The 23,128-nt window shown below is 44.4% G+C and overlaps 1 protein-coding gene across 2 annotated transcripts in view; it reads left to right on the top strand.

Moving 5' to 3' along the window:
* cdhr1a (cadherin-related family member 1a) overlaps nt 1-23,128 on the top strand; it is a 287,197-nt gene that overhangs the window by 233,654 nt on the left and 30,415 nt on the right. For both annotated transcript variants that reach the window (XM_061836296.1, XM_061836294.1), the window contains 4 exons: nt 8,245-8,330; nt 16,305-16,455; nt 16,576-16,679; nt 18,457-18,604. The gene's annotated coding sequence lies outside the window, so the exon portion shown is untranslated. The remainder of the gene's footprint in view (nt 1-8,244; nt 8,331-16,304; nt 16,456-16,575; nt 16,680-18,456; nt 18,605-23,128) is intronic.

The raw sequence follows: 23,128 nt of genomic DNA, 5'->3' as shown, positions 1-23,128 counted from the left end.
CGAGGGATCGTTTTCACTTGTCGGGGTTTTGCTGTTCTATCTTTGGATCCAAACGTCCATCCATTCATTTTCTTAGCTGCTTATCCTCACAGGGGTCGCAGGGAGTGCTGGAGTCTATCCCAGCTGTCAGCGAGCAGGAGGCGGGCTCCACCCTGAACTGGTCGCCAGCCAATCGCAGGGCACATGGAGACAGTAAACAATGGGCAATTTAGAGTGTCCAATTAATATTGCATGTTTTTGGGATGTGGGAGGAAATCGGAGTGCCCACCCGGAGAAAACCCACACACGCAAACGCCACACAGGCGGGTCCGGGATTGAACCCGGGACCTCTGAGCTGTGAGGCCAACGCTTTACCGTGCCGCCGCAACATTAATTGGACAAATAAATTGCCCCTAGGTGTGATCGTGAGCGCGGCTGTTTGTCTCGATGTGCCTTGCGATTGGCTGGAGACGAGTTCAGGGTGTACCCCGCCTCCTGCCCGTGGACAGCTGGGACAGGCTCCAGCGCTCCCCGTGAGGATAAGCGGCAAAGAAAATTGATGGATGGATAATTATAATAATTAATTATGACGGTTAAACTGGTGAAAAGTGACTTCTTTGCGACCGCCCTCACGATTTTTGACAGCTGACAGCGCAACAAGAATGAACCATATTGACACCAAAAACCCAACATATTCCAAAGTTATGTTTCACAATGTACAATTGTAAAGATATCAAAGGATGTCCACTTTGACGTGAAATGTAGTCCCCAAAGCAATGTTTTGCCCTGACCGGAAGTTAAAAGTCAAATTACCACGTGAAAGGGGTTCTCGTTTTTATTCTACGTCATTGGTCAAACCGCAGAACCGTGCTACAAAGTCCACTAGCTTGATGCTAACACGTAGCGAGCCACGATAGCCTTCCGAGTGACATCCATCCATCCATCCTCGTCGCCCGACTGGACACTTCATTAAGAGTTTGCTAATATTTAAGCGTCGCGGCTCCAATCCGACCTCCGAATGGACGCTTCGGGTTAACGGTTAACAAAAGGCCACGTTAGTCTTTGGTACTCGCTGAACGACCGTCAAGCGAGATCTTTCGAGGGTTTCGAACGCCACCAGCAGAATCGCGGTGCGCGTCATCCGATCCGACGGGCGCCGCATTTGCGGTGGGAAGTAGCAAAGTGCAAAGGCTTTGCGGCTCGACTTCACTAAATAATAATTTACATTTATGTCTGGCAAATGAATGACCTCCCTCTCAAGACGGTTTGTAATTGCGGACGGCGAAAAATCACCTTTAAAAAAAAAAATCAACGCCATGTTTTTAGCATGTACACGATCATAAAGCCATGTTACATAGTTAAATTATCAAACGCAAACGATCCACCGTCACATGATGTGTATCAATACACAAATGATTAAAAATTATTAAACTCACATTCCGACGTTTACACACAGGAATACATTTTCGGGAATGCTTTTTAGCCAGAAATATGCTTTCATTTTTGGCACAAAAACTCTTCTGAGGAAAAAAAAAAAAACAGACTCAGGCAGTTAAGTCTATTTTCTTTTCAAATGTTACTGTTAGCTAATTAATCCTTTTTTTTTTTGTTATGTATTTTGTTGTGTTGCCTGTTGAAATATTAGCAAACTCTTAATGAGGCGTACAGTGGGTTGCCTTGGCGATAACAAGGATGGATGTCACTGTGAGCAAAACAGCGGCGTCAGACCCATTTTTCTCCCGGGCCACGTTGCGGTTCTGTTTTCCCTCGGAGGGCCGTTATGACCGTGAAACAATACAAAGAATTTCATCGCCTCATCGTATTTACATCATCAATTTATGATAAAATTTTGGAATCGGAACTCGAGTTTGTGTTTTTCAACTATTTGTGGTCGGTAGCACAAAAATGCTTGTAATATCTCAAACTTATCATTTACGATGCGTGACAATTTGAAATTTTTGTACACATTTTTGCAAGAATAATTGAAATTGGTACTCTGGATTTGGCTTCGCGGGCCACACAAAATCACGTGGCGGGCCGGATCTGGCCCCCGGGCCTTGACTTTGACACCGGTGGAGTAAAAGGCTACACGAGCAAAAAAGAACACCAAAATACTGCGTTCAGTCTTGATTATACTGTTAGAAATGCTTTTTTTTTTTTTTTGTCAGTATGAGTATGATATAAGTTAATTAGAGGGGAAAGTATTTTGCAATTCCCCCACCAAACCCCCCCCCCCCCCCTAGTGCCGAGTTATCAAAACGGTCTAATTCGACCCCACCCGAAAAAAAAGAAGCGTTTTACACATTAATTACATTTTAACTCTAGCGAAAATGGACTTTAATGCGATTGTAAGTACAGCGCATATTTTGAATATACTTCATTTAAAATCTATATCAATACAGCGGTATCTTGATTTCAATTTTGGCTCAAAACACACACACACAAAAAAACAATCTAAAAAGCGTAAAGTTGGTCCTCTCAGCGGCGACTCCGCCCACGCCGTTGACTTTTTTTCGCCTCCGACCTGTTGCATAAATGAGCCGATCCCGCTGAGGGGGGGGGGGGGGGGGGCGAGCTTTAATGAGTGGGGTTTAAGCCCCCTCCGTCCTTTGACTCCCGCGGCCTCGGCTTGGTCTCCTAATGAGCCATCATCATGCAAAACTGCCAGCTTGATACACATTAATTGGATTTTGGCTTCCCCCCCACCAATTAATTGAGCAGCATTGTCATGTCGGCAACACTCCCCCCGAGCCCCCCGGCCCCCCCTTCCTTCTTTTTTTTTTTTGTACTCATTGCCAGTGTCTGGACAGGGGAAGCTTTTTATTCTTTAGTCCAGATCAGCGATCTCATTAAAGGCTTATGACATTGGTTGGACCCGAAGCCCTTTGTGGAGAGAAAACAGTTTGTGTGCCGCTGCTCAGTTGAAGCCCTTTACGTTTTGTTAAGCTACCTCTCCCAGCACCCATGCTGGGGAGGACGGGGGGTGTGGGGGTCCCGGTGAGTCGGACCACAGGGTACGGGAGCGCGATCCCTCCCCGGCTCGTCCGACAAGCGCCCGAACAGCCGGCGGATGCGGCGCTTGTTGGATATGTTGACGTACACTACACGTGCAGTCGTGCAGTTTCCAGATCCGGTTCTTGCCTGCGATACTTGCAAAAGATCACGTGAAAGTTCTCGCTCTGAGTAGTGAAATAGAAGTCAAGATATCCTGGTAAAAGTAGAAGCCAACACTGCCAACTGGGAAAATGGAAAAACTGGAAAAATGCTGCTAACCCTGCAAGGGATTTTCCACACCGCAACAACGAGGCGCTCGAAAGCGGTAACGTCAAGCGGGAGTTTATAGTCTACCTCTCACCAAATGCGGCGCTTATTGGATATGTTGACGTACACAACACGTCCAGTCGTGCAGATTCCAGATCCGGTTCTTGCCTGCGATACTTGCAAAAGATCACGTGAAAGTTCTCGCTCTGAGTAGTGAAATAGAAGTCAAGATATCCTGGTAAAAGTAGAAGCCAACACTGCCAACTGGGAAAATGGAAAAACTGGAAAAATGCTGCTAACCCTGCAAGGGATTTTCCACACCGCAACAACGAGGCGCTCGAAAGCGGTAACGTCAAGCGGGAGTTTATAGTCTACCTCTCACCAAATGCGGCGCTTATTGGATATGTTGACGTACACTACACGTGCAGTCGTGCAGATTCCAGATCCGGTTCTTGCCTGCGATACTTGCAAAAGATCACGTGAAAGTTCTCGCTCTGAGTAGTGAAATAGAAGTCAAGATATCCTGGTAAAAGTAGAAGCCAACACTGCCAACTGGGAAAATGGAAAAACTGGAAAAATGCTGCTAACCCTGCAAGGGATTTTCCACACCGCAACAACGAGGTGCTCGAAAGCGGTAACGTCAAGCGGGAGTTTATAGTCTACCTCTCACCAAATGCGGCGCTTATTGGATATGTTGACGTACACTACACGTGCAGTCGTGCAGATTCCAGATCCGGTTCTTGCCTGTGATACTTGCAAAAGATCACGTTAAAGTTCTCGCTCTGAGTACTGAAGTAGAAGTCAAGATATCCTGGTAAAAGTAGAAGTCAACACTGCCAACTGGAAAAATGGAAAAACTGGAAAAATGCTGCTAACCCTGCAAGGGATTTTCCACACCGCAACAACGAGGCACTCGAAACCGGTAACGTCAAGCGGGAGTTTATAGTCTACCTCGCAGCAAATGTGGCGCTTATTGGCGCTCTAAAACGGTAACGTCAAGCCGGAAATTAAAGTCTTCTGTCTAACCTTTATCGTCTTCGACAACGTCGGGTTCAATCAATAAAATAAAATTAAAATAAGGACGAGACACTCACTACCAGTTTGCTTTTATGCAAGGAGAACGGAAGAGAACTGCACCCCACAATTGTCCACCACGCTCTGGAGCAGTTCTCCCCGGACCCTTAATTTTATTTCTCTTCACAATTACAACATGCCCAAAAAGGGGGAAGGACAGCATATGTCTCCTGGATGGACTGAAAACACGCCCCCACTGTCGATCAAATACCAACAGTGCCAACTAGAAAACTAGAAAAATGCTGCTAACCGGGCAAGGGCTTTTTTTTACACTCCAACAACGAGGCACTCTAAAGCGGTAACGTCAACCCAGAGTTCATGGTCTTCAGTCTCCCTTTATCGTCTTCGACAACGAGGCGCTCTAAGCCGCTCGTTCCGGTTGACTATCCGGAAGAAAGATGTATTTTCGGATAATAGGCACATTTAGCTAGCTAGCTAGCTATTGTAACTGCGCGTCACAATTGCACCGAATAACTGTTGCTGCGAACGTGAAGTTTTTCTATAATGGGGAAGGAACAAACGAACTCGTGCCAAACTCCAAAGTGCATCACTGGGCCACATTTTGGACACGAACCCCCCCCCCCCCCTCGCAAAAAAACTGAAAAAAGAGCCGGAAAATTTCAATCGTGAAAAACTGTTTCATCCTATATTTCCACAATTGATTAAGATTTTTCTCAGTCTTGACACGTTTTCAGCACTTATCTTGAAATGTTTCTGATTTATTTAAAACAACATTTTGGGATTTTTAAGCAAAAGTAAAAAGATGAGCTGAAAATGTAACAATTGGATCACTTCCGATAAGCGGCTCCGTGTGTACCTCGTGGTAAAATTTATAATTCAGATCTCACAATGCTTTCCTTTTTCTTTTTTTTTCCCACACAAGCAAGTTTTAAAAACGACCCCACGTGGCCTTTCCCGAGCTTTTTCCACCAAGAGATGATTGCACTTGTTAACTCCAGCAGTGACAAAATTTAAAAAAAAAATGTGCGACCGTTCGTTCCGTAGCGGTCGGCCGGATCCGTTGTTTTGTCTGGCCCTCCGCCTCCGCGACGGCGCAAGATTAATACTCTTGCCGCGCTCCCGTAGAATAATGTCACTTTAATCTTGTTTGGGGCCAGATTGGAAGTGGACTGTGTCTACTTGTTTCCCCGAGATTACTTCATCTTTCTTTCCGGCACCGGCGTGTGACCGCTGTGGCGCCTGCCGTCTCCCGGCGCCGGATGTCCCATTACCCTTCACACGCCGCAACTTTGCGCTGCCGGCCACGGGAGCCCAGAGCGCGGCGCGCTGCTATTGATGGTTTTGGGCGCGCTGCCTCGCTATTACGGAGCTCGTTCTGCGCCTCTATCAGCGAGTACTGGCCTGCGGGCGTGGGGGCGTAGTGGCTACCACCGCGAGTATCAGTACACGCTGGCGTACTTTGTCTCAACCGCCAGAATTAATTTCATCTGAGAAAATAAAAACTAGCTTAATGCTAACGTAATGTGAATCAAGGTGGGCTAGCACAGATTAGCATGGATGACAGACTGGAATTAGAAACCTTCGAACAACTGCTAGTTGCTAGCAGCAACACGTAGCGTACAAACGCAGAATACAACGGTTCTCACAGGTATATATATATCACGTTAAGAATGTTAAATGTTACTTTCACGTGAAAAATGAGTTACTAATTAAGCATTTCTCGCCCAACAAAACGACAACGCGGCCGTTATGCGAGGGGGCGGCTCGTGTTTGTCTTGTCTGTCACCGGGTCGTTGGCAGCGCCGCGTTAGCGCCTCTTTTCCACCATGTTGACCTCATGAACGCGCCGCAGCCAGCAAGTAGTAAATCTGTAATGAGGCTTGATGTAAATACCGCATCGCACAAAACCCCCCCCCCCCCCCCCATTCCCCTCGCTCGCCGAACAACACGCAAGAAAAATAGCGACTCGACCTTGTGCTCAACAACCACAATTCACTCCTTTTTGTTACCGCTCGTTGTCCTTTGTTTTTTTTTTTTAAATTGCGTTCTCAATGATTTATCCTTGACTAGCACGCGGAGCTACGGTGATTCGGCTAATTGTACTGTTTATCGTTCTTGTTAGCGAATATGATTTACATTTTATGGCCGCTGACGCTGACTTGTGCGGCTTCTTTAAATGTTGGAGGAATTTATTTTGTTGAATTTATTTTGTTGTTTAGAACAAAAATTGAAGGATCCCCTCGTGATCCAAACATCAATTAAGATCGCGTGTGTAGTACTGCATATTAAAATGTTGCTTTTCATCAGAGTTACCGTGACAAATTCATTATTTTAGAGAAAAAAATAATTTTCCCACAAATAAGATGGTAAAAAAGTTTTAATTTGACAAGAATCAAGTCAAGAAAGTTCTTGTCACAAGTGAATTTCATCAATTTGTTTGCATATTAAATAAAAACCTTTTGTTCCAGGGGGACTTTTTTTTTTTTTTTATCCCACAATGCATCTTGAAAGTAGTGCTCAATGACGATCACTGGGAAAGCAATATATCCCATGATGCATCACACCCATGCAGATAACGATTAAAGGCGTCGATTATTTGTCGTTACATCTTGAAATGTCAAAACTTTTAACTGGCCTTGGGCTCAAGTATTGATGAGCAATTTGTTGATTATGTGTGTTTAACTGGCGTACTGGTCACCATATTTAAGTATGTACTGTTTAAAAAAATGATACGATAAATTCATAGCTAATTATCTACGCCGAAGTTGAGATGCTCACCCCCCACTTCCTAATAATCGAATCTGTTCGGCCAAGCGCAAACATAGACTATATTTCTACTAGCTTTCGGTATTTACCCAGCGGAAGGCCTTCAAAAGGCCTCCTTGGATAATTCCAAATCTAAACTAGCCTGTGGTTTTAGCGTAGCTTTGCATTAGCAGTGTGTGTGTTTCTTTCGGCTTGTCCCTTTCGGGGTCGCCACAGCGTGTTATCTATCTATCTATATATATATATATATATATGTTTGGCACAATTTTTACGCCCGATGCCCTTCCTGACGCAACCCTTCTCGGGGAGTGGAGGCCCCAGTGGGATACAAACCCACAACCCCTGGTTTACCAAACCAGTGCTCTAACCACTGAGCTACAGGGTCACACGTGTTGTTTCGGTAATTTTGACCCCCAACGACCCCACTGACTTACCGTAATTTCTGACCTACAAGCCGCGACTTTTTTCACACGCTCTTACCGGCTCTGTTCGCGCTGCGCTAGCGTTAGCGCTGCGCTAGCGTTAGCGCTTTGCTAGCGTGTTGCTGCTGTGTTACTGGTGGGTCTCGGTGATATTTACCGGTAAGTTTTATTTTAACCGGCCCTGTTAACCTTAGCACTAGTGCGGTGCTAGCGTTAGCGTTAGCGTTGAACTCTTTCTGTGTACCGTCATTCTTTGTAAATATCTCGTGTTTCAAAGTCGGCTCTTGCGGCTTTCATACAGCTGCGGCGTATGTATATACCAAATGGTATTTCCTTTACAAATGTACTCGGGGAGGATTAGAATCCGGTGCGACCCGTCGTCCGGGAATTACGGTACTTTCTGTTTACACGCGACGTACAACGCTCGTTTTGGGTGAAACTGCCGATTAGAAAAGAACAGGAAAAGTTGAAAAGCAACAGTCGACTTGGAACGTCCATCGTCACCGATGCCCCTTTTCTGTGGGGTCTTGACGGCTGCCGATACGCGGAACCCGCCTTTGAAAAGCTTCTTTGTCCGTGATTCATATTGCCGCCGCCCGTCGGTGGCGTCCAACGAGGTCCGTGGCAGCGCATTGATGAGGCCGTTTATTTCGACACAACTTCACTTCCTCCAGTTCTCCCCCTCGCGACCAGACCCCCACCAACCACCAACACTTCTCCTGCTTGTACGCTCGCTGCACACATTTCAGATTTACTCATTTTTATTATTCCATGTGCACAGGGCGTTCCTGAACGTGAAACATCGCGGCCTCCACTCCGATGGCAACCAAAAGGAAAGTGGACGAGAGGATGAAAGTGAAACACAAGGTAACTTATTAGAAATGATTGCAATGTTTTGCCAAATTGCATTCTGATAAAACATTACTTGGGATCCAAGGATAGTTTTTTTTTTTGTTTTTTTAATTGATAAAATTTCAAAGTCCCCTCCTTACTTAGATTTGGACTCCGATTTTGTGTTTCTATGTAGTGGTCGTTGTCGAGTTTGTGTTTCGTATGTAATGAGGTGCTGGAATTATTGTTATTAATTGAGGAAAAAGAAAAAAAAGAATGTTGTTGGGCTAATTCCAAAAGAAAATTGAAATTTTGCAAGTAAAAAAAAAAAATGGATGTTTTTTTTTTCTTTTTCAGGATAGCTAGTCTTAATATTAACAGGGTAATTAGTTATTTTTAAGAGAATAATAATAACGAATAATATGAGCGATCGATTGTAATTTATAATATAGCGGCTCTAGTTGGTTCCCTAAAAAGTCCCCCCAAAAAATCGCAATACAGAAGGATTACGTGCATATAATTCTACATACAGCCATAGCGTAATAACCCATAAATGTAGTTATTCGTCAGTGTCCGTCTCCTTCCGGATGACATAAACAATGAGTCAGGAATAAAAGAACGTGTTGCCGGGATTAATGGCTAACCGGAGAGAAAGCCGAAAATGACCACAGGCGGCCCAGGAATTTAACGAGAGTTAACACTAGTAGTCCGTTCCAATGCGTATCGTATGTTGCGATCGCCGCGGCGGCCCCTGATTGAATTTCTGACCTTTCGCCGGAATGAGAACACGAGTTGTGGGGGGGGGGGGGGGGGGGGGGCGTTCGGGAGGGAGGGGTGCGTTTCAATTTTGGTTGTGTCACCGGCCCGGGCGTCCTCAAATAACTACAGGCGAGGAAAGATCGCGGCTCCGTTCAATTATGCTGCTTTGTAAAGGCTAAAGATGGCTGTTTGGGGCAAGTTGGGGGGGGGGGGAATTATAATAATGCTTCCAATATCCATCCATATCTATGCTGTTTTTAAAAAAGATTCATTTAAACCTGCAACACATTTGTGATTTTGAACATTTGAAGATGTTTTCAGGTTGCACCTTAATGGACAACACTACTTTTTTTTTTTTTTTTTTTTTTTTAATAACAGAATTGCAAGCCACTGTAACATCACACAGTTTGAAATTTGCACCTGAATATATAAAAAATAATACATATTTAATTGATGATGACTTAAATGAAATGTTTTGCACATTTTTTTTTTACTCAAATAAATGTTTGAAAACAAATAGCGCTAAAAAAAATATCTACAAATATGTTGTACTAAAAAGTTAAATCTAACTAAAATGTTGGAAATTTAAAAAAAAAATATTAAAATCAGTTAAATGCAAATATATTGTACTTCAATTTGATGGAAATGAACTGTACTTAAATGTACTGTGCTGTATTTTTTTTTATGACGCCGCTGTCATTTAATTCAGCGTTTCTTTTACCTTCCACAAGGGGGAGCCCCATAACAATAGAATCAATGTTTCACAGAATTCAAATGAATCCTCTGTTGTTGCACCCGAAGCAGATAAGCTATTAACAGTGGTGATATTACATATTTTGATTTATTACACTTCCTATTACCTTCCGTTCGATTGGTAAAACTAATCCAAAGGGAAAGTCCAAAACAAGTGTAAAACTTTCTTTTGTATTGGATCTTAAACGGTGAACGCGCCCTCCTGATTGGTCGAATAGCGGTGGGTTAACGGGAAACGGGATCAATTCAACACGAGCTCCGTTTTTCGTGATGATGAAGTTACAGCCGAGCCGTGAGCAAGTTGACATTAAAAAGTGCCGACAGCCGAAGGGGAACAACGGAACGTTGCCACTTTCATGTGGGCCAAACTCTCCCCCCACAGGCCGCGATTTTAGCTCCCACCCCCATCCGAAAACATAGATCATCCCCATATCTCCAGACATTTTCATCTCTCATTTTCTTTCATCATAATGCCACTTCTCCCACCGTCTTCACCAAAGAACACTGACCGACGAGCCCGCCCAGTAACAATCCGCTTTACATTATCACTTGGAAGATTAACTGATGGGAAGATTGTACATTTGTGTTTTTTCTCATCAAATTTCATTTTACCACTATGGAGCTCATCAACAAGAGGCCTTTTGATCCTAATTGCAGCCAAGTTGTCAGTTGAATTTCGTCCCTTTTGTTCCCGACTGGTGTGCTTTGCCTCACGATTCCTGGTGCGGACCTCTGCTGCCCCCTAGAGGCAAAAAAACTCAAATTGGAAGCGCAGCGCGACGGAAGTCGGAAGTTACTCATCAATTCAGCCCTCTCATATTCCGCTTACAATAATGATAATAACTCAAGTTTATTTCCTCATCCATTAAATCGATTAATGTCATTATATTTTTCAATTACAAAATGAGATGAAATTGCATTCACGTTAGTTCATTTGTTCGGTTGCAGAGTGTGTGAGATAAAAAAATTTTCTCGGAGTTTTAGATGAAGACAATTCCCAACCACTGTGCCGTGAGAGATGTTATCAAATTTTACTTAATTGGTCTAAATATTATGATATTTATATTAATATTATAAGCAGTGAAGAAAAGGAATAAATGCATAAAAAACAAACTAATACAAATCGAATCTGCCTAAACATATGCAGGAATTCCTTCATCGAGAGTGTGTGTGTGTGTGTGTGTGTGGTGTGTGTGTGTGTGTGTGTGTGTGTGTGTGTGTCGGATGAATACACACAACATTACGAGTCCTTTTTGAATTATGAGTCCCAATAACTCAGTCTGTCAAAACATCTTTTTTTGCGGGGTGTGTAAAGTTAACATCCAAAGCTTTGGCACATCCCCACAAGCCATATGAATTTTGAATTTCGTGTTGTGCAAACACAAAACCGCATTTTTTTGTTTTCATAACAGTAATTCCAAACACTCATAAAAATTAAATTTGAGATCGTTGACTTACACAGTATGTGAACTTGGGACGATTTGGGAGTCACCTGGAAGCAACTAACTCACAAACGCAGCATCTCACACTCAAATCTCATATGCGGACATTATGCAATTATTAAAACAGGCGGCCAATCAGAAGCTGCGACATTTTACAAGCAAGAATAATGAATTAAAGGGCGCGTTACCACGTCCCGACACTAGGGGCGTTGGCTCCTACGCAGCGCCAATAGAAAATTGGAATTCAGTTCTCAAGATGAATTATAATTGTTGGTGTCGTCGGGTCGCGGGCATTTTACTCCGGTCAAGGTTTGGATCGGTGGAACTGTGGATCAGCTGGAAAGCGTTGGCCTCACAGTTCTGAGGTCCCGGGTTCAATCCCGGACCCGCCTGTGCGGAGTTTGCATGTTCTCCCCGTGCCTGCGTGGCTTTTCTCCGGGTGGGCGCTACAGTTTCCTCCAACATCCCAAAAACATGCAACATGAATCGGACACTCTAAATTGCCCCAAGGTGTGATTGTGAGTGCGGCTGTTTGTCTCCACGTGCCCTGCGATTGGCTGGCGACCAGTTCAGGGTGTACCCCGCCTCCTGCACGCTGACAGTTGGGATAGACTCCAGCACTCCCCGCGACCCCTGTGAGGATAAGCGGCTAAAAAAAAAAACGAACGGATGGACGTTTGGATCCACAGATAGAACAGCAAAACCCCGACAAGTGAAGACGATCACTCGGTGTCATCGCGAGGTCGGTCGCTCTCTTTAAAGCAACGTCGGGAATTCTCGGACGCGTTAGCAAGACGTGCAACTATTCTGGGAAGCTGGAAATCCCCACGGCGTCCTTTGAGACGAAACCTGGCTCGGCGGTGTCGGTTCAAGTATCCTGGGGCATAATTTATGAGACGGGTTAAAAGTCAAATGAAGACAATGGCCAGCAATTAGATGTTGGTGAATACTGCAGCGTGTGACACGAGCTCCGGAGGCTGCTTTTGCCTCCTTTCTCACTCTTTAACTAGTTGAAATCCCCCATGCGAGAACTGCAGTCATTTCTTCGGGGTGTTCTGTATTTGATCATGGCCGAGAGTAGAAATTGCACTTTGCCCCCCCCCCCCCCCCCCCCCCCGATGAAAGATTTTAATCAGCGGTTCTGAACATTTACAGCAGAACCTCGCGTATGCATAGTTTAGCAATAATGATAATTGCAAATTCATCTTTTTTTTTTTGTTTTTCCAAAGCCTCGTCAAATAGAAAAGCCTTCCTTTGTTGTGATCTTGTGGAACCTACAAGCAATTAAACACCTTTTTCCTCCCACATCCCAAAAACATGCAACATGGAAGGTTTAAAATGTACATTGACACATGCATATGGAATAGGAGGTACAGACCTTCATAATATTGTAATGATATCTTTTCCACATTCCTAATACTAATAGGGGCAGAATGGTGGATTAGCTGGTAAAGTGTTAGCCTCACAGTTGTGAGGACCCGGGTTCGATCCCGGCACCCCCTGTGTGGAGTTTGCACGTTCTCCCCGCGCCTGCGTGGGTTTTCTCTGGGTGGGCACTCTGCTTTCCTCCCACATCCCAAAAACATGCAACATTCATTGGACACTGTAAATTGCCCATAGGTGTGATTGTGAGTCCAATTGTCTGTCTCGATGTGCCCTGCGACCTGCTGGCAACTGGTTCAGGGTGTACCCCGCCTCCTGCCCATTGACAGCTGGGACAGGCTCCAGCACTCCCCGCGACCCTCGTGAGGATAAGCGGCAAAGAAAACGGATGGATCGGTGGAATTTTACAACATGAAATTTTCAGCTGGATTTTTAATTCAAATCCTGGTGTGGCACATATTTACTCCCATAAACATGTTTCTAGAAAATTTAACGTGTACCTTTTTTTTGCCCTTTCAAGCAAGGTCCAAAGGGGCCAAAGCCCGGGAGGAAAAACATTCCATCTCGTCCTCTCCTGAGGTGTTAAGTTGCCCCTTTTTTTTTTTTTTTTTTTTTTTGTGAGTATTACTACATGCACTTAACCTTCATTCCGTGGCCCTTGGGCTTGTTAGCCGGAAAATACATCTGCTCTATTATTGCCTGTGAAACGCGTCAAGGAGACAATGTAGAAGGAAGTGAGAGATAAAGTTGCCCCTTTTTCTGTTTATTTGCTGTGTCAACGGTGGAGAGATGACACCGTTTGGACGTGCTCGAGGAGGAGGAAGGATCTGGCCGCGGTCTTACCTCAGGCCAAAAAAAACATCACTCGAAGGGGCCGGCGAGGATTATTGACGCTTGCGTTTCCAGGCCCGAAATCCTGACTTGCCGGAGCAAAGTTGTCATCAATCATTGATTTATCTTTAAGTGGGCCAAAGGTGCCACATACGCTGCGGCGGATTTATTATACTTGCAATGCATGTGAAACTTTAGCATATGTCCTCAAATGATGTTTATTTTTAGTTTTCATTTTTTTAATTTTTTTTACGCCATTGCCAAGTGAGCAGGAGTCTCTTTGATTTGGTCGTAGTTCAAACAAATAATGTGACAACTTTCAGTAACTTGCATGATTTGTATGGCACAATTTATTTATTTTTTTTATTTTACACTTGGGACATTATTATTATTATTTTTTTTTTTTTGGGTGAAAAATCTTGCCGAGGCGGCATGGTGGGTCAGCTGGAAAGGGTTGGCCTCACAGTTCTGAGGACCCGGGTTCGATCCCAGATCGGCCTGTGTGTCGTTTTCATGTTCTCCCCGTGCCTGCGTGGGTTTTCTCCGGGTAGGCACTCCGGTTTCCTCCCACATCCCAAAAACATGCAACATTAATTGGACACTCTAAATTGCCCCAAGGTGTGATGACCGTGAGTGTGATTGGTTGTTTGTCTCTATGTGCCCTGCGATTGGCTGGCGACCAGTTCAGGGTGTATTCCGCCTCCTGCCCGTTGACAGCTGGGATAGGCTCCGGCACTCCTCGCGACCCTCGTGAGGATAAGCAGCACAGAAAATGGATGGATGTATTGCGCATTAAAGTTAAGTAAAAAGTAGACCAAATTGAAAAAGGATCTTCAAGATGCAATGCAAATGTCTTTGGAATTATATGATAATTCAAACTCATTTGTATGATATTTGGTAAATGCTATGGTACTACTATTTTTTTTTATTTTTATTATACAATATTTTCAGCTGGTAAAGCGTTGGCCTCACAGTTCTGAGGACCCGGGTTCGATCCCGTACCCGCCTGTGCGGAGTTTGCATCTTCTCCCCATCCCTGCGTTGTTTTTTTCCGGGTGGGCGCTCCGGTTTCCTCCCACATCCCAAAAACATGCAACGTTTTTTGGACCCTCTAAATTGCCCCAAGGTGTGAGTACGGTTGTGTGGTTGTTTGTCTCGATGTGCCCTGCGATTGTCTGGCAACCAGTTCAGGATGTACCCCGCCTCCTGCCTGTTGACGGTTTGGGATTGGCTCCAGCGCTCCCCGTGACACCTGTGAGGATAAGCAGCTAAGAAAATGGATGGAAGGATGGATGGATGGATGGAAATCTCGTCAAGTGTCAGTCTGAGCAGGGGCCACTTTTTGTTGCAAATTCAGTTCCCAACGTTATTATTATGATACATTGAAATTATCCATCCATCCATCCATTGTCCAAGCTGCTTATCCTCACAAGGGTCACGGGACAGCCAGAGCCTATCATCCCAGATAGCTCCGGGCGATCTGCACCCTGAACTGGTCGCCAGTCAGTCGCAGGGCAGAGCCGAGCGGGAATGGATCGCACGCCGCCCGTACCAAAGCCACCAGCGACTATATTGAAAAGTATTCCCATCAAACCTTCCCCGGCCTTTGATCCACTCCGCTCAGTTCGCGGCGGTAACTCTAACCCGCGAGCTGTCGGCGGCTGTGATTGATCACCCGCAGATAAACATCGGATAGAACAGCGCAGACATTGATCCCCGGGAGGAAGAGAGGACTTGTCAAACACGGAAACCTCCGCGAAGCAGCCGACAAAACGGAACGGCGTGCGTGGGACTGACGCGGAGACAGCTGTCGCCTCTTTGGGGACGTCGAGTCGTTCCGACTGCAAAGTTACAAATTTAACGGGAAAAAGTGACTTGAGGCTGCTTTATGACTCAAATACATCATATCATGAAAATGATGCATTTAATAATTGTCAATTTTGCAATAATGTATTTTTTTAATTGCCTGCATCATCAAAGCCCAAACATTTGAAATAAGTTTTGTCACATTTTTGCAATTTTTTTACAGGGGCTAATTGATTTTGATTGAAACTGCAAGTGTGATGAATAGTTATCATTTACATAATCGTCAGCAAAATATTGATATTGTGCTCTGAGTTCGTCGACTGGACGGACATTAGTTGTCTGAGTAACTTGTCAGAGTCACTCTCCCAATAGGCAATCATATTTATGGTAATTGGGATGGGGCCTTACATCCTGCCCTGAGGTACACCAAACCGCAAAGATGTTGCTAGAAATTGTCTGTGGCAGCACATACGGTGATACCTTGGTTCTCGACCATGATCCGTTCCAGAAAATGGTTCGAGAAGTGGTTTGTTCGAAAACCGAATCAATGTTTGCCATTATAATGAATGGAAAAAGAAATAATGTGTTCCAATCCTAAAAAAAAAATGGGCTTTTTAAAGCTTTTTTTTTTTTTACCTTTTCCTGATAGTAAACTGCATAATAGAAATATATATATATTGTTTAAATACTTTATATAATAAAATAATTTAAGAAATATATTTATTTTATGTTTAAAATGTATCCTTTAACAGTAGAGTACGCTAGGCTGGGAGCGCATTGCCGTATCTGTAGCGACTCGACCTCCAGCCTTGTAAGCGTTTTTTTTTTTTTAATAAAACAAAAGTGCGGAATAACTTTAAACAAGCAAATTGCCTTCTTTGGAGTACCGATTTTCGTTCGAAAACAGACGGAAAAAACTCTCGAAATTTTCGTTCGAAAACCGATTTGTTTTCAAAAATGGGGCCGTTCGAGAACCGAGGCTTTGCTGTACTGAGAAAAACAATATGTGCCATCTTTATGTGACCATTTCTTACAGCGACCCAAGTAAACGCAGCGGGAACAAAAGCTCTGGCCGGCCTACGGGATTTCTGCTCTGGAGCTTTGTCATATTTGGTCTTTGGACCCGATCACCCTTTGGAGCCTGATGACCTACAATCAACTCTTCATCTATTATAAAGCAACCACTGGTAGTCTAATTAAAATTGCGTTGTTGTTTTTTGTTTTTTTTTTTTGCGGGAGTCCCCTCTCGGGTTCTCTCTGAAGGGCAAAGTCTTTAAAAGAATGACCGGACGCTTGAATTATGCAAGGCGAGATTCGTAGGAGGAGAAATTGCCCCGTCGGAGCAACTTGAGAAGGTCGCATCTGCAGCCTGATCGGCGGAGGCTTGCCTGAGAGGACCGCTGCAGACGAGGTGACGTGCAGTAAATTCTTCTCCCTCTCTCTTTGTGTTTGCACCATGAGATGAAAGTACTGTAATTTCTCCTCACCGAGTACATTTGTAAAGGAAATACTATTTGGTACATACAAGCGCCGCAGCTGTGTAAAAGCCGCAAGTGCCCGCATTGAAACACGAGATGCTCACAAAGACAGTAGACGGAAAGAGTTTAAAGCTAGTGCTAACGCTAGCGCCGCGCTCAAGCTCGCTGGGAAAGCGTTGGCCTCACAGTTCTGAAGTGCCGGGTTCGAATCCGGACCCGCCTGTGTGGAGTTTCCATGTTTCTCCCCGCGCCTGCCTATGTTTCCTCCGGGTGGGCACTCCGGTTTCCTCCCACATCCCCAAAACATGCAACATTAATTGGTCACTCTAAATTGGCCCTAGGTGTGATTGTCTCGATGTGCCCTGCGATTGACTGGCGACCGGTTCAGGGTGTACCCGGCCTCCTGCCTGTTGACAGCTGGGATGGGCTCCAGCACTCCAGGTGACCCTTGTGAGGATAAGCGGCAAATAAAATGGATGGATGGATGGATGGATGGAAATTACCCCACCCTGACCACCATATGCCCGAGGCCCTTGGACAGGCCCCAGTTCAGGGTTTGCGGTCGCATACGCCGCAATGTTGAGCCCGGGCCGGCTGTGGTTATTAGCGGATTAGTGCCGCTGGCCCGCAGCCGCTTTCCGGCGGACATCCTTCACACGTTTGTCCCACCGAGGAGCGGCAAAGGCAACTCGGCCGTGAGGAAGCGGCGGCACGAGAAATGCGGCGCGCTGTTAATTCACCCCGCACAAACGAGCGCTCGCCCGAGAGGCGCCTCCGTTCCTCGCGCGTGCAAAACACAAAGGAAGGACATTTCTGCACTGCGCACCCTTTGACTTTGTTGAGATCTACGTACAAAATATTCCATTGCAAAACTAATCAACCAGAACAGCCCATAAATAATTGATAAACAAAATGAATGCATAAATGGATTAAGCAAGGGTAACAATGTTGAAATGTTTGGATAAAGAATTTTTTTCTTGAGTTTCTACGCATATTTACAGTATACGTAGTTTTGAAGAATTATTTGATATCATCTTTCTTTTTAACAAGTTTTTTTTCAGGCACATGTACAGTATTTGACATTTTCTTATTTTACTGCTTTGATTTTGTATATTTGAGCTTCATATACACAGCCTAGCAAAGTTATTTCCTTTTTTTTTTGGTCTCACGCTACAAATCTATGCTGCATCTTAAAAATTGTCCATTAAGTAATTTTATGTCTTTTATGAAAATATTCAAGAATAAACTCAAAGGTGCAAAAAGGCGAAGTTAAAGCTTTTAAACATCTACCCTTCTTACATTAAAAAAAAAGAAAGAAAAACGGTCACAGATTTCTAATAGCAAAATACAGCTTATTTATTCACAATGCTTCTTTTCGTCGCATTGACATAATTCTTTGATTTATCATTTCTTCTATATATCTTTTTTCTGTAATGGCACATTCTGTGAATTAATATATAATACTGTATTTAATATAATATGTTCCCATTTTAAATAGTTCTTGAAATTTATTCAAAGAAGACAGGCAGCCAATATATATGTGTTTAACTTATGACTGATAATAGTGGCTAAAAATATGATTTGGGTTCGGGCCTTGGGGTCTGCATCCACCGGTAATGATGTTGACAAAATAAAAGTAGGTGCGCAAACTATGACGGAAACTCAAATCCGCGTTTTTGCTCATGCTGTGGACTTTGCTTCCCTCTGCAGGAGCAACAAACGCGAGCAAGCCAGCGTCAAGCAAAACCGGCACGCCGGGCTGCTTTCCAAGGCTGTTGTCAGGTTTCACCCCAAAATCATTTTTTTTTGTTTTTTTTTTGTACAGGGTCAGACGCTTATTGGAAAAACTTCAACCTCTGTGAGTCGCAGTTTTGCTTATCTTTGTTTTTATAACAAGTCCAAAGTGTGTATTGTGACTCAAATCATGATGCTTATTTTTCCACCAAAAGTTTCATTTCTTAAAGCTTCGTTTTCTTGCTAACGTCGCTTTTGGCTTTTTCATTCTTGCAACTCATTGGAATCATAACTCAAACGCATTTATATGATATTTGGTTAATGCTGTGGTACTACTTTATTTTTTTTTTTATCAAACAATGTTTTCCCCCTGTATAGGCATGGATGTAAAAACAAAACAAAACAAAAAAAACATTACTGAATAATGGGCGGCACGGTGGATCAGCTAGTAAAGGGTTGGCCTCACAGTTCTGAGGTCTCGGGTTCAATCCCGGCCCTCCCTGTGTGGAGTTTGCATGTTCTCCCCGTGCCTGCGTGGCTTTTCTCCGGGTGGGCACTCCGATTTCCTCCCACATCGCGACATTAATTGGACACCCTAAATTGCCCCAAGGTGTGATTGTGAGTGCGGATGTTTGTCTCGATGTGCCCTGCGATTGGCTGGCGACCGGTTCAGGGTGTCTCCTGCCTCCTGTCCGTTTACAGCTAGGATAGGCTCCAGCACTCCCCGTGACCCTTGTGAGGATAAGCGGCTAAGAAAATGGATGGATGGATGACTGAATAGCCAATATGGCCTTTCAAAAAACGAGCGTTAAGAAAAAGTCCTCATAACAATGTTTGCACCCGCCCGTGAGACAAAATATTTGAAAATGAAAACAATTTGATCACATTGCACATGTGAAATTCATCTTTTTGGGAATGATACTCCCAGAACACACAAAATAAATTCCCTTGTTGCTTTTTTTGCACACACGTCACTCAAATGACCTTAGCCCATTAATGGCAATTTTTTGCCTTATTTAGATAAAAGTCTCCTAACAGGCCACGACCAAGGAAAAAACACTTCTTTTGCGTTTATGATTAAGTTATATGATAACTTGAGGCAGCCATGTTGGGTCAGGAAGGAAAGGGAAATAACTCCGTGCTGACTTGGTTATCCTCTCCTGATACCAAATTACGGCTTCAGATTAAAACGCTTCAATATTTTCCTATACTGAAGTATATAATGCGTGTAAATCATGATGTCCCAAAAATGGGACGCTGCCCGCGAATGGGTTTTAAACGAGGCCCTTTGCAGGTTTGATTCCCATCAACGACTTGATTAAGTTTCCACGTTTGAATATAGTCTCGAGATATGCGTGCTTGTGGCTTGTGGAGTGACAGCTAAACACAAGCCCTCTGTCATCCAGCGCGGCTCGTGAGGCTCGTGAGGCTCGTGAGGCCACTCAGTGTTCCGGTCCGACCGCGGCATTTATTTACCTTGCAAGCGGGGGCGGCCGAGATGATGGAGTGTACGCTCGAGGAAGGGTGGGGCTACACAGGGTACGCGTGTTTGCCAGGGGTGGAGTACTCGAGTTGTACGTTCGCCACGTGACACAGAAATCTCGGGCCACTCGCAAAAAGCTAGCGCCACGGTTCTCGAACTCGGGGTTGGGTTGTCACAGAGGAGTTATTGTGACTCCCGCTTGAGGTCCGGGCAGGACACCCCCCACTGGGTATGATCGCGGGGCCGGCAGACTGCGCAGATGTTATGAAATGGCCGCTCCAAATATGTATTGCATTTGCACAAAATGAAAACAAGCATCTTTGTTTTGGTGAGGGTTAGGATTTGGGTTACTGGGATTCATAGTACTGTAATGCTGCCACACTGAAGTATCTGAAATATGTGCTTGCCCAAGAATTATCTCGCAAAAGCAATAACCAATAACTATCGTGGGATTGGAGAGGACTCATGCGGGACGCCCTTGTAATGCATCAGTGGCTGTTGTTTTAGCCACGTCTTAAAAATCTTAAAAAATAAAAAAAAAACTGTGAGTTTAACACTTCACCTCCACAATTAACTTCCACATAGTTCTCAGTCTTTGCACATTCCAGCCCTAATCTTCAAATGTGTACACTGTAGCGATCAAAATACAAAATAAATTCACCAAATGATCAATATTTGTGCTGTGAATGTAAATGAAATTGTAGTTTTGAGTTTGTAGTTTTAATCAGAACGGACCCTTTTTTTTTTTTTTTGGTAAAAATTGTATTTATTTTGCTTTGTGTTGTCTTTGTGTCGTCTTTAAAAAAAATACTCTGACGCATGTACAACAATAATATATTTTACATTGTATTCAACAAACAATAGAAAAGGTATAATCATGCGACATTTCACGCCCACATCATTATTTCAACAACGTCATATTTGAATATTTGCTGTGCCGTAGTTTCTGTTTTACTGCGAACGTTCACACCGACGTAGTTTTCCCAAATAGCAGCCGACCTGTGAGACTTTTGCACATTATTATAATAACTCAAATGGCAAATACTGCTCGCAAATAGCTGTACAACATAACTTATACTTCAATGGAAAGCAAGTGTCATCATACCTTATTGGACAGGCTCTCTTGTGACTTCACTGTACCGATTCCGTCTTCAACGCTTCCACGTTGACCCCCACCCGAGCACAGCAGCTGCGACGCTTTCAAGTTCACATTTTCAACCGAGGAGAGCGTAAGCGCTCGCGTATAGGCGCCTTTAATGCATATCCCTTTTCACCCGCGAGGGGGGGAATTGAACAGAGCCTGCGCCAAGGCGAACACAATGCAGCCATTGACGCCGAGTCACAGTGGATACCTTCATGCGGCGTCAGGAGAGAAGACAGTTAGCGCGACAGCACCTGGGTGTGGCTTCAAGACACAGGCCGCAGTTGTACGCGCTAATCTTGTCCCGCGACCGTCCGCAAACGCAAATACACGCCTCATAAGTAAAGCGCCAAAGAGAAGAGTGTTGTGAACAACCCTGCCAAAATCGAAGGATTAAAAATAGAGGCTGGCACAGTGGAGCAGCGGGTAAAGCGTCGGCCTCACAGTTCTGAGGACCCGGGTTTCGAACCCGGACCCGCCTGTGTGGAGTTTGCATGTTCTCCCCGTGCCTGCGTGGGTTTTCTTCCAGTTTCCTCCCACATCCCAAAAACGTGCATCGACTCTAAATTGCCCGTAGGTGTGAACGTGAGTGTCTGTCTCCATGTGCCCAGCGATTGGTTGGCGACCAGTTCAGGGTGTACCCCGCCGCCTGCCCGATGACAGCTGGGATTGGCTCGAGCACTCCCGCGACGCTCGTGAGGATAAGCGGCTCAGAAAATGGATGAATGGATTAAAATAGAAGCCTGGAAAATCGTGCAAAGTCAATCTATTCTCTCTGTTAATCAAATATCACATCTGCCACCCGGAAAAATTGATAATTCTTCATCTAAACACACAACTACACGTTTGAACCCTAAAAATATAAGCTAAAAGATTCCGGGGACTGGAATATCGCCGGGTTGTTCCGGCGCTTTCCGATATCTCGAAAAAGAGGCACGCCGCACGCTGGCCACCGCCCGATATTTTAATAATAAATAAATAAATAAATAAAACAAGTCGCTCTTCCGCCTTTTATCTCTGTGATGCGCGTGCACTCGTGTCAGACAACGAGGCGCTCCGGCCAAGACCTGATCCACACGCTGGGCGTCAAGTCGATTTAGTTTAGTTTAAATGACTATAAATTTTAAATTAGTATTAAATTAGTTTTTTTTTTTTTTTACACCCCCTCTTTGCTATCCGCTTGCCTTTCTTTGGACGACGTGCGGACCGACGGCTAACAGCGAGGCGCTCTAAAGCGGGTACGTCAGCGGAGAAGCTGGATGGAGAGCTTAGCTAGCTAGCTAACCGCACTTCACAACAACTCATGCCGGGCCTCAAAAACTGGTGAAAAATCTCCACAGTTCATTTTTGCTTTTCGTGTTTTTATCTTCCAACATTTTGATGTATTTAAGGCAGATCTCTGGTTCTGTGTAGCACAAAAGAATTTATTCAAATGCTATTTATTAGCGTTTATTAAGCTTTCACTTCACCGGAGTCAACGCCAACAGACTTAAAGCACAAATTTTTTTGATAGCATTACCATAAATGTTGAACATAGACACGCACAACACATCCCTGAATGTCCAAATATAATCCACTACCGATAAAAAGACACTTTTTGTTCATATGCACAGTTTTAGGCTTGTATCTGGCTTACTCAGTGGCCAACGGTGTGCAAAATAAATACTTCCCTTTTCCAATGCGGCTCCTCACTGTTACACGGTTGCATCTCGGCCTGACTCACAGGCAAAATGCGATCAATACTTTATGGCCTGCGAAATACAGTAACACCCCCCCCCCCCCCCGACGTGTACGCGTTTCACTCTTCAACATTTTGTGCGAACACTCTGGCGAAATAGGAAACGAGAGGAATAATGTGTGCCAAGTGAGTATCTTGAAGTGATACATCGTGAATGATACACGATTTTGAATGTTGGGGGGGGGGCAGAACTAAGTTTAGCCTGGGTTGTTCATGGAGATTACAAAGATCCTTATGGTGCTCCCCCCCCCCCCAAATCCAATAACTAGTAAGCCGTTTATTATTT

Source organism: Syngnathoides biaculeatus, chromosome 12, assembly GCF_019802595.1.
Source record: "Syngnathoides biaculeatus isolate LvHL_M chromosome 12, ASM1980259v1, whole genome shotgun sequence".
NCBI lineage: Eukaryota > Metazoa > Chordata > Actinopteri > Syngnathiformes > Syngnathidae > Syngnathoides > Syngnathoides biaculeatus.
This window is presented reverse-complemented; position numbering and strand designations above follow the sequence as displayed.